Source organism: Sturnira hondurensis, unplaced genomic scaffold (genome assembly GCF_014824575.4).
Source record: "Sturnira hondurensis isolate 20B ecotype Veracruz unplaced genomic scaffold, ASM1482457v3 Scaffold0014432, whole genome shotgun sequence".
Lineage (NCBI taxonomy): Eukaryota > Metazoa > Chordata > Mammalia > Chiroptera > Phyllostomidae > Sturnira > Sturnira hondurensis.
In genome coordinates, this window is record NW_028087063.1 from 3,799,024 (window position 1) to 3,807,821 (window position 8,798).

Genomic DNA, 8,798 nt, shown 5'->3' on the forward strand with positions numbered 1-8,798 from the left:
TTCTTAGTTTGTTTCAACTGTAATTTTACTTTCTTGTGGGAAAGAATAAATGTTTCTTAACTGAACACCTATTTTATCTGTGTATGTCTGTTTAAGTCTCTATTTTAAAGTCTATTTCTGTTTAATTGTGCTTAAACTTTTTCTTCTGTTATGAGAAAGGGTAAGAAAATATCCAAGAAGTAGGCAGTTTACAAGTCACCTAGACTTGCAAAATGCCAAGGATGTCAGAGCCGGCAGGGTCCTTAATGATCCTCTAGTCTATCCCCTCATTTTACAGGTACATCTTGCCCAAGGTCACGCAGCTAAGTAGTGGCTGAGGCAGTGCTAATACTTGAAGGTCCTGACACTCAGTCACATGCTTTCTCTACAAACTCATTCTGCCAGACTGTCTGGGTGCTACACCTGCTATTCTTGGGTCCAAAGATGATGCCAGAGGACCTAACGCCATAGCTGATACACTTGTGAGGATGTAGTAGTACCATGCTCCTGAAAAGTCTTGGCCACTTCCTTAGATGCTGAAGGTAATGAGATTGTTTTCTCTTTGTGAGTTATAATTTAATAATAAAGACAACTGTAATGCTCATTATACTAAACAGCCATCCCTATTACTCTTGTGAGTATGAGGGATCCAGAATACCATTCTGCCCAGAAACCCAGTGAGAGAGGTGGAAATATTAATATCAAAACACCTGTAAGCACCTGGTAATGTCACTGCAGCTTCTGTCAGAGAATGTCTTGTGATGTTTTCCTTCATATTATTATCCATGATTTTAACTTTTTCCAACTTTCATGGAATACTTTCAAATGAGTTTGTTACATAACTCTAACATCCATCTTATCCTCCTTATTTTACAGCTGATGAAACTGAGACTCAAGTAAAAGGGAAATATTTATCTTAGGTCATAGCTACAAAGTAGCATCCTAGGATCTGTAGTTCCTTCGCTGGTGTTATCTTTCAGTACTTCAAGCTGCATCCCCATTTTGGATTGATTTTGTATACACTACAATATAGGGTGGGTTTTTTTTTTAGTTTTATTTATTTATCTTTAGAGGGGAAGGGATAGAGAGAGGGAGAGAAATATCAATGTATGGTTGCCTCTTGTGCTCCCCCTGCCGGGGGCTGCATCCCCTGCTGGGAACGGGCCTGCAACCCAGACATGTGCCCTGACTGGGAATCGAACCGTGGTTGTTTGGTTCCCAGGCCCGCACTCAATCCACTGAGCTACGCCAGCCAGGGTGGGGGGTTTTCCTTTTAAATAATATACTCCAAAATAAGAAAATGGAGCAGGAGGTAAACGTAGAGATTGGTTGGACTAGGAACGTGGTACTGAGTGTATAAAGATAATAGCGTATTAATGATAGGATGGGAGGAAAGTTTGACTGACTTTTCTGTCACATGTCTCAGTTTGCTTGGGGTGGTTCCAGTTAATGCCCGTTGTCTTGACATTATTATTAATAGTGCTCCTTTCACTCCTAACAGTGTTCCAGTCTGGATGATGAATTATACCTATGGTTAATTCAGGGAAGGTAGGCTTAGTTTTCACATGATCGAAATATAACAAGAATCTTTGGCATTTATAAAATGCTCTTGAAATACTTTGTCACATAGCCTCTTGAGTAAGAATTCTAGAACCACAGTAACTGAGAAAATTCTAGTTTATACACAGATAAAAATAACAAGTAAATGCTAATTTATTATAAAGCTATATGATCTTTGATTTTCTTCAGGAGACAGTTTTCAGACCTAATGGGCTCTTGTTCTTAAATAGGCATCATGGACCACATCACATTTACACAGTGTGTTTATAAAAATGCATTTTCCCAAAGGCCATCTGGGACTCTGCATTTGGAATGAGCATCCCAGGTATTTTGAAGGCTTGCTAAAGTTTGAAAGTCATTGGTATTAAAGTGGCTTTCTCACCCAAATCTGGGTATGAATTTTTTAATGCCATTTCTGGTATGATGTGTGATCATAAACAAATTGCTTAACTTTTCTCAACAAAATTCTTGTCTGTAAAAAGAGAGATGCTATTTTCCTGACAGAGTTATTATTGTTAAACGAATATAATCTTTGTTTCCAAAATAGCAAACCTCCATTAGTCATTTAATCTATTTGATAAAGTTCTTAAATGTTTTTATCTGTAACTACTGTTAGTAAAATGAAGGGTGGAGAGAGCATAACCATCAGTCTGACTTCCAGTTTCACATGGTCCCAGAATCTTGAGTCATAAACTCATCGCCTAAAATATCACCCTCTCATAACATTTGATTCATCTATTTGAACTATGTGAACTTGAATACTCCTTAACACTACCTTAGCAAGGTTGAATAACTGACAATGATCTAGGCGACTGAAAGTTTTGAAGGTACGTAGGAAAAATGTTGTCTCCATTTGGGAGACAAGGTCACACAACTATTGAGTAGTAGGGCAATGATTCTAATCTACATCCCTGACACCAAAATTAGTGTTTTCTGTCCATAATACCATATTGCTTTAAAAGAAATGAATTGACTACTTGAAAATCACCAGGCTGTTCCTTTGGGTGAATGTAGAAATAAAAGAAGGTTAGAGCAGTCTTAGCACAAGAAGACATATTTCTAACTCAGAATGAAGCCAAAATTATAGTATTCTTACTTTCAGGTTGATGGTAGTCAATCAATATTTTTATAAGACAAAGTAAAGATGTTTCACCTTTTCAGTTTCAAACATCATATATTGGTGTTCATTTAGAACATGTCTTCAGGGTTTATTATTTTCTAAACTATAAAACTTGAAAACCACTATTAGGATTCCAATGTTACATAACATGCTTCTGCACTGTGACTAATCTCTGTCGGTGGTGTGCTGTCTCACCTCAGGGGAAGTTGCAATGGTATAGGAAACTGGTTATCATAGGCCTTTCACTTCTCTCTTGAAATACTGTTATATGACAAAAGGAAAGACTAATTACAAACTGCAGTTATGAAGTCTGCATTCTTTTAGTGTAAGAAAGACTTTCAATTCTAAAGGCCTAAGACAAAAGCCATTTCTGATCAACAAAAGGTATAGTACTTTATTAGCAATATCAATTAAGAAGAGTGGATTGGTTTTTTTTTAAACAAAGATTTTATTTATTTATTTTTAGAGGGGAAGGGAAGGAGAGAGGGAGAGAAATATCAGTGTGTGGTTGGCTCTCATGCATCCCCTGCCGGGAACTGGCCTGCAACCCAGGGATGTGCCCTGACTGGGAATCGAACCTCAGTTGTTTGGTCCACAGGCCCACGCTCAATCCACTGAGCTACACCAGCCAGGGCAAGAGTGGATCGTTTTAATAAATTATGAACACATTCAACATTATCAGTTTATTATAAAGTATACCTAATAAGTTCAAAACCAACATACATTTATGGGTTATATATTTTTAAATAGCCAGAACCTTTCACTACTCTTTGATTAACTCTACCTTCAGTGACGAGTTGACATGCTCCTTGAAGGCATAATAGCAGCATAGATCATTATACCAGATAATGGTCATTGTGAGTGTTTATTGAATACTAGTTCATTGAGAGTAATCTTTTGGACTTTGAGTATATTGAGCAGCATAGAAAATGCTCCCTAGCCTGAAGGATCTCAGTCTTAAGTGGAAAGCAGACATCTCAGCTTCTCAGTATTATAATGCAACAACATACATTCAGTACCAAATGAATCACAGGGACAAGTGCCATTGTAAGAGTTTGGTCATTGCAAGCTGGAGGATTGGAGCTTCTGGTTGAAAATGGAGGAATGAAAGTGGATCTTGCTGACAATGACATCAAGATCCTACCTTAGATACTCTCCACCTGGAACATGGAACACTCTTTTTAGACTACATGTTCCACTCTCTTCTTTCAGTTCTCTGCTCAGATGTGATCTCAGTGCAACTGCTTTTTTCTATGAGGAAATACACCTCTTCCCCCGCAACATATACCACTTTCCCCTTGTTATCTGCAATTCAGTCATTTACTTATTATCTTTCTTACTATTCATCTTGTATGTCTTGTTTACCATTGTCTATACATTACCTAAAATATCTGGCACAAAGCATGTATTCAACAAATAATAGGAGTTGGCAAAAGTAAGTTTATAGTTGTGAGTTCATGAAACACAAAATTTTTCCTGTATTATTATTTACTTATTAATTACTATATTATTTTTGCCTTCCTTATCTTTTATTATTGTTATTTCATATCCTTACTTATGATTTTCTTTTAGGCAATGATGCAGGTAATTTCACCAATGACCAACGAAAGTGGATACTTAAACAGAACCTGCTTTTGCCCACGCCTGTGTTTACTGAATAAATAGATCTTGTGAACCAAGTAGAATTTACATAGGAGAACAGAGTAGCCATTCTAGGTGAGGACAATGGAGAGTTTTTTCCTAATCATGACCTATATATGACTTTCAACTCTATGGAAGTTTCAGTAACAGCTGGGAAAATGATAATTATCACTGATCATGCCAGTGATTGGGATTACCACTAGGATAATAATCCCGAGTCAGTGAGCCTTTTCCTGGGTCTGCCAATTTTTCCTGAACATGTAATAAAACCTGTCAAAAAGGACTTGGTTGGGCCCCAGAAATAAGGTTGTTTATCCTTTACTCAGGCACTTCCAGTAACAGAGGACTTTCTACTTCACAGGACTACACACTTCCCTGTTGTATAACCCCATTGTTCAAAAGGTTTTTGTTACCTTGAGCCCAAGACACCTAACTTTCAGACACTGGTGGTATTATCCTATTTCAGATTTATGAGACTATATAAAAGAGGTCTTCAGCCCCTTTCAAAAGGCAGGTTTTTGTTGTTATCAACTATTGGAAGATAGCTAACATCACCCTTTTCCTAAATACTCTCTTCACATTATAAGGATCCCCAGTTCTATTACTCATTCATGTATGACATGATTTCAAGTCTCTTAACCATCCTGGCTCTTCAGCTGGTGAATAAACCCATAATATGATACTTTGTCACCTATCCTTTAACCTGCTCCCATTCACAACTAAATCAAAGAGAGTCACTCCTATTCACCACCCCAATAACTTCTTCCACTGAGTCCTTTGAAAGTCCTATTAGTTTGGATATCTGAGGTTATTTAATCCTGATACTCTAATTCCTAGGGAATATTTGCCCTCTCTTGAGTGTATTATAATTGAGTCACTGCCTACAGGATCTTGCTCCTTCAGTTGTTGGGATCATGAGAGAAGAAAGGCCGATCACCTATAACCATGGTGTCATTCATGTATAAAATGCTCTGTATATTGGACTAGCATGCAATAATTAGGATTGGTTAATTCTTAAAGTGGTCTGAATTTGTGCCAAAATGGACCAGTCAAGAAGATGAAGATAGGGTGGGAACTTGAATTTAGGCTATTGACCTTACTGTGGAGCTGGTTGCAGGCTTAACCCTGTGGAGGTTGGGATCAAAAAAATCACAGCTCAGGTCAAGTCTGTCGGAGAGATACATTCATTACTAATATGTGCTGAAATGCCAAAAAAAATTAAAAACACTGTGAATTTGCATTTAGTATGTCCATATAATAAAATATATGATTTTCATTTATCTTTAGTTAATCTAGAAATTATTAAACAAATACAAAAACATAAATAATAATTTTAAAAAATAACAAACATGGATATTGCTAAAAATACAATTAAAAATGTCTTTAATTATCAGAATCTTCAATAGCTGGCTTTGCAAAAACCTCTGTAACAGCCATCACAAACAATATTGTTGTGCTCAAGGCATAAATACCTTTCACAACACTTGCAAAAGTATTTTGATAAGCCACTCATTTTGTATTCATAGCACCTAACACATCTTTTACTTTTTCTGCTTGTCAAGGGATCTACATATACATCATCATTGGAATTTCCTTCAATTTGTGTTTGAAATTGATGAAATTTCGGGTGTAAAGGCTTATGCACACTTGTAGAGATTTCTGAACACCTTTTTATTTGTTCTGATGCTAACTGTATTATGAGAGTTCTAATAAATATTCTGTGCCTTATTTTCACATTGCTGTTCAGCATATGAATAGTTGGAGCATTTATTCCTGTAATATTCAGAATTGTGTGGAACGTAACCATAGGCCATCTCCTGGTGTTCCTGGCCACGTTACATGTATCATTTTGCCCACAATGTCAACTCCTGACTTCATCTGGTTGTAATATTCTGTCAGGCTTTTGTGAATCTAAATTTACAGTGTCACTGAAATGCATACTTAAAAGTAAAATTAGTTTTTTTCCGTCTTTGGGTATATGAGATACAAGTATGCAATCTGCACCACAACTAAATAAGTTGTATTTTGGGGGGTTGTTTTCAGAAGACACAAATTTGGGGAGTAGTTGGGGTTCATTCTTATGAACAGTACCTACATATGAAAGTCACTTCTTTTTCAATTTTGAGATTAGATTTACATCAGTGAACCAGTTATCTGCTGTGCTATTATGTCATAATGAGTAAATAAGCAAGCCTCTTGGTTATGTCTGCTGGTTTGTTACTAATCAAGTAAGGACCTTTGGGCTGCTTACCAGCATATATTTGAGGATTTCCTGTGTAAAATACTTTTTAATTGACCATAGCAAAAATTTTTTATACTATTTATTGAGCTAATATATTGTCTAAACCCACATTTGCCTCTAAATTCAGGTAATATTTCATCTATTGTAACCTTCTGTCCCATAGAGAAACATAATTGACAAGTTTCTACAGTACTGAGAAAAGTCTCTCACAGCCACTAATTTGTGCATTTTCAGGCGATCTAAGCAAGTAAGTTTGTCATCAAACCTGATACAATTGTGAGTGTAAAGACAACTCTAAAAAGTTCAATCTCGCTAACATCTGTAGCCCATAAACCCTGAAAATTTAGCAGATTGCCACAATGGAAACCAGCTAGACATGAGGCCTAGAAATGCCTTTAATTCGGTTTGTGTATTTGTTCAGCATCTCTTTCTCATGTAAATCAGGTCAAGATAGAATCAATATATTTATTTGTATATAATAAGATAAGATCTAAAATATTATTTGTGATAAAGTAGTTCTAATATTCAAGTTCTGTGTTGGCATTTTTTGCATTTGGCCAAACTAACAGGAAGTTGGCTCAAAATATTCTGTGGCTCTTTTCTAATTTGTCTTATTAGATTTTCCCTCCATTTTGATTCTTAATCCTTTCAAAAAAATTACTCTTCATTGATATCTAATTCATCTTCACTTTCTTCACTAGAAATATCTCGCTCGGCATCTAAATCTTTTGAACGAACTTTGACATAGTCTGTCTCCTAATCACTTTCATTTTCACATCGGACTCTTATCATTCTCATCATTGGACTCGAGTAGGATTTGAAGTTTATCAACATCTCTTGAATTATCGAATTGGTATATTTTTACTGCCATTTTCAATAGTAAATGAAAAAAACACAACACTGATTTCCAAGTTCATACAAAAAAGTCTACACCATCACTGACTTCAGAGTTTGCAGTATATCTCAGACACAATTTACTATAAAATATAACACATCCTTATGAAACATGTTATAGCCAAACCGATGACTTAAATAATATGCCTTAACATTAGTCAAGTACAAACATACAGCTAGTCATGACCTTGAACCTATGCACCTGATGTATGTAACAATATTTAAGAAAAGAGTTTGTATCTCTCAGATCAGCCATGACCTCTGCAAGGTTAAAGGAGTTTTAACTCTTTGCCCAGTAAATATCCTATTAAGATTTAAACGAGGAAATAATCAAAATGATACATAAGAAATTTCTGTAGGATAAGCATTCTCATTAGTAGTTGTGATGGTTAGTTTTGTGTGTCAACTTGGCTAGGTTACTATCCCCAGATATTTGTTCAAACACCAGTCTAAATTTTGTTTTGCAGGTATTTTTTCAGTTAGATTAACATTTAAATTAATAATCTTTGCATGAAGTAGATTACCCTCCATAATGTGAGTGAGCATTATTTAATAGAGAAAAGATTGACTCTGTTGAGGAAGAGGAAATTCTGTTTGCAGCCTGCCTTTGGGTTTGAAATGACAGATTAACTCTCCCCTGTTGCTACAGGTGGCCAGCCTCCCATGTAGATTTTTAGAACTGCCAGCCTCCACAGTCATGTGAGACATGAGCCAATTCCTTACAATAAACCTCAATCTGTCTCTGTCTCTCTCTGCACACACATGCAGACACCTTATTGGTTCGGTTTTTCTATAAAGACTGACTAAGAGAGTAGAAAAGAGAAAGCTTTCTCAAAGACTACCCAAAGTAGACCTTTTACCAGCCAATGTAAAGTAACAGGACTGGGTTTATCCTCTTGTCCAATAAAACTAAATATATATTCAACAACACTTCCTAAGACATCAAATAATGAAAGATGGTGATTGCTGAGAGATGTCAAACAAACAAGGTAAACTCTCTAATTTCCCCATCTTACTGCCTAAAAACAGTTTCAAAACTATCCTTTGGGGGAGAGGATGCCCAGATAGAGCCTGGCAAACTCCCTTGCTTGGGAAGATGGAGCTGGGATTCCCCTGAAGTATAGGCAGTTGGATTTCACAGATCAGAATGCTTGAGAGGTAAGAGCTACATACAGAGAGAACTCCAGAGTACCACCCATAGAGCATTCATTTGAGTAATAATTAGCTAATGCATCTGAAGAAATCATCTGGGAAAAGAACTGCCTGACAAGATGAAATGAAATAATCTCCAAAACTCACACAGGGCTTGAGTAGAAGAGTAAACAATTCACAGGTCATGGGATCAAGTCCTTAGAATGGTTT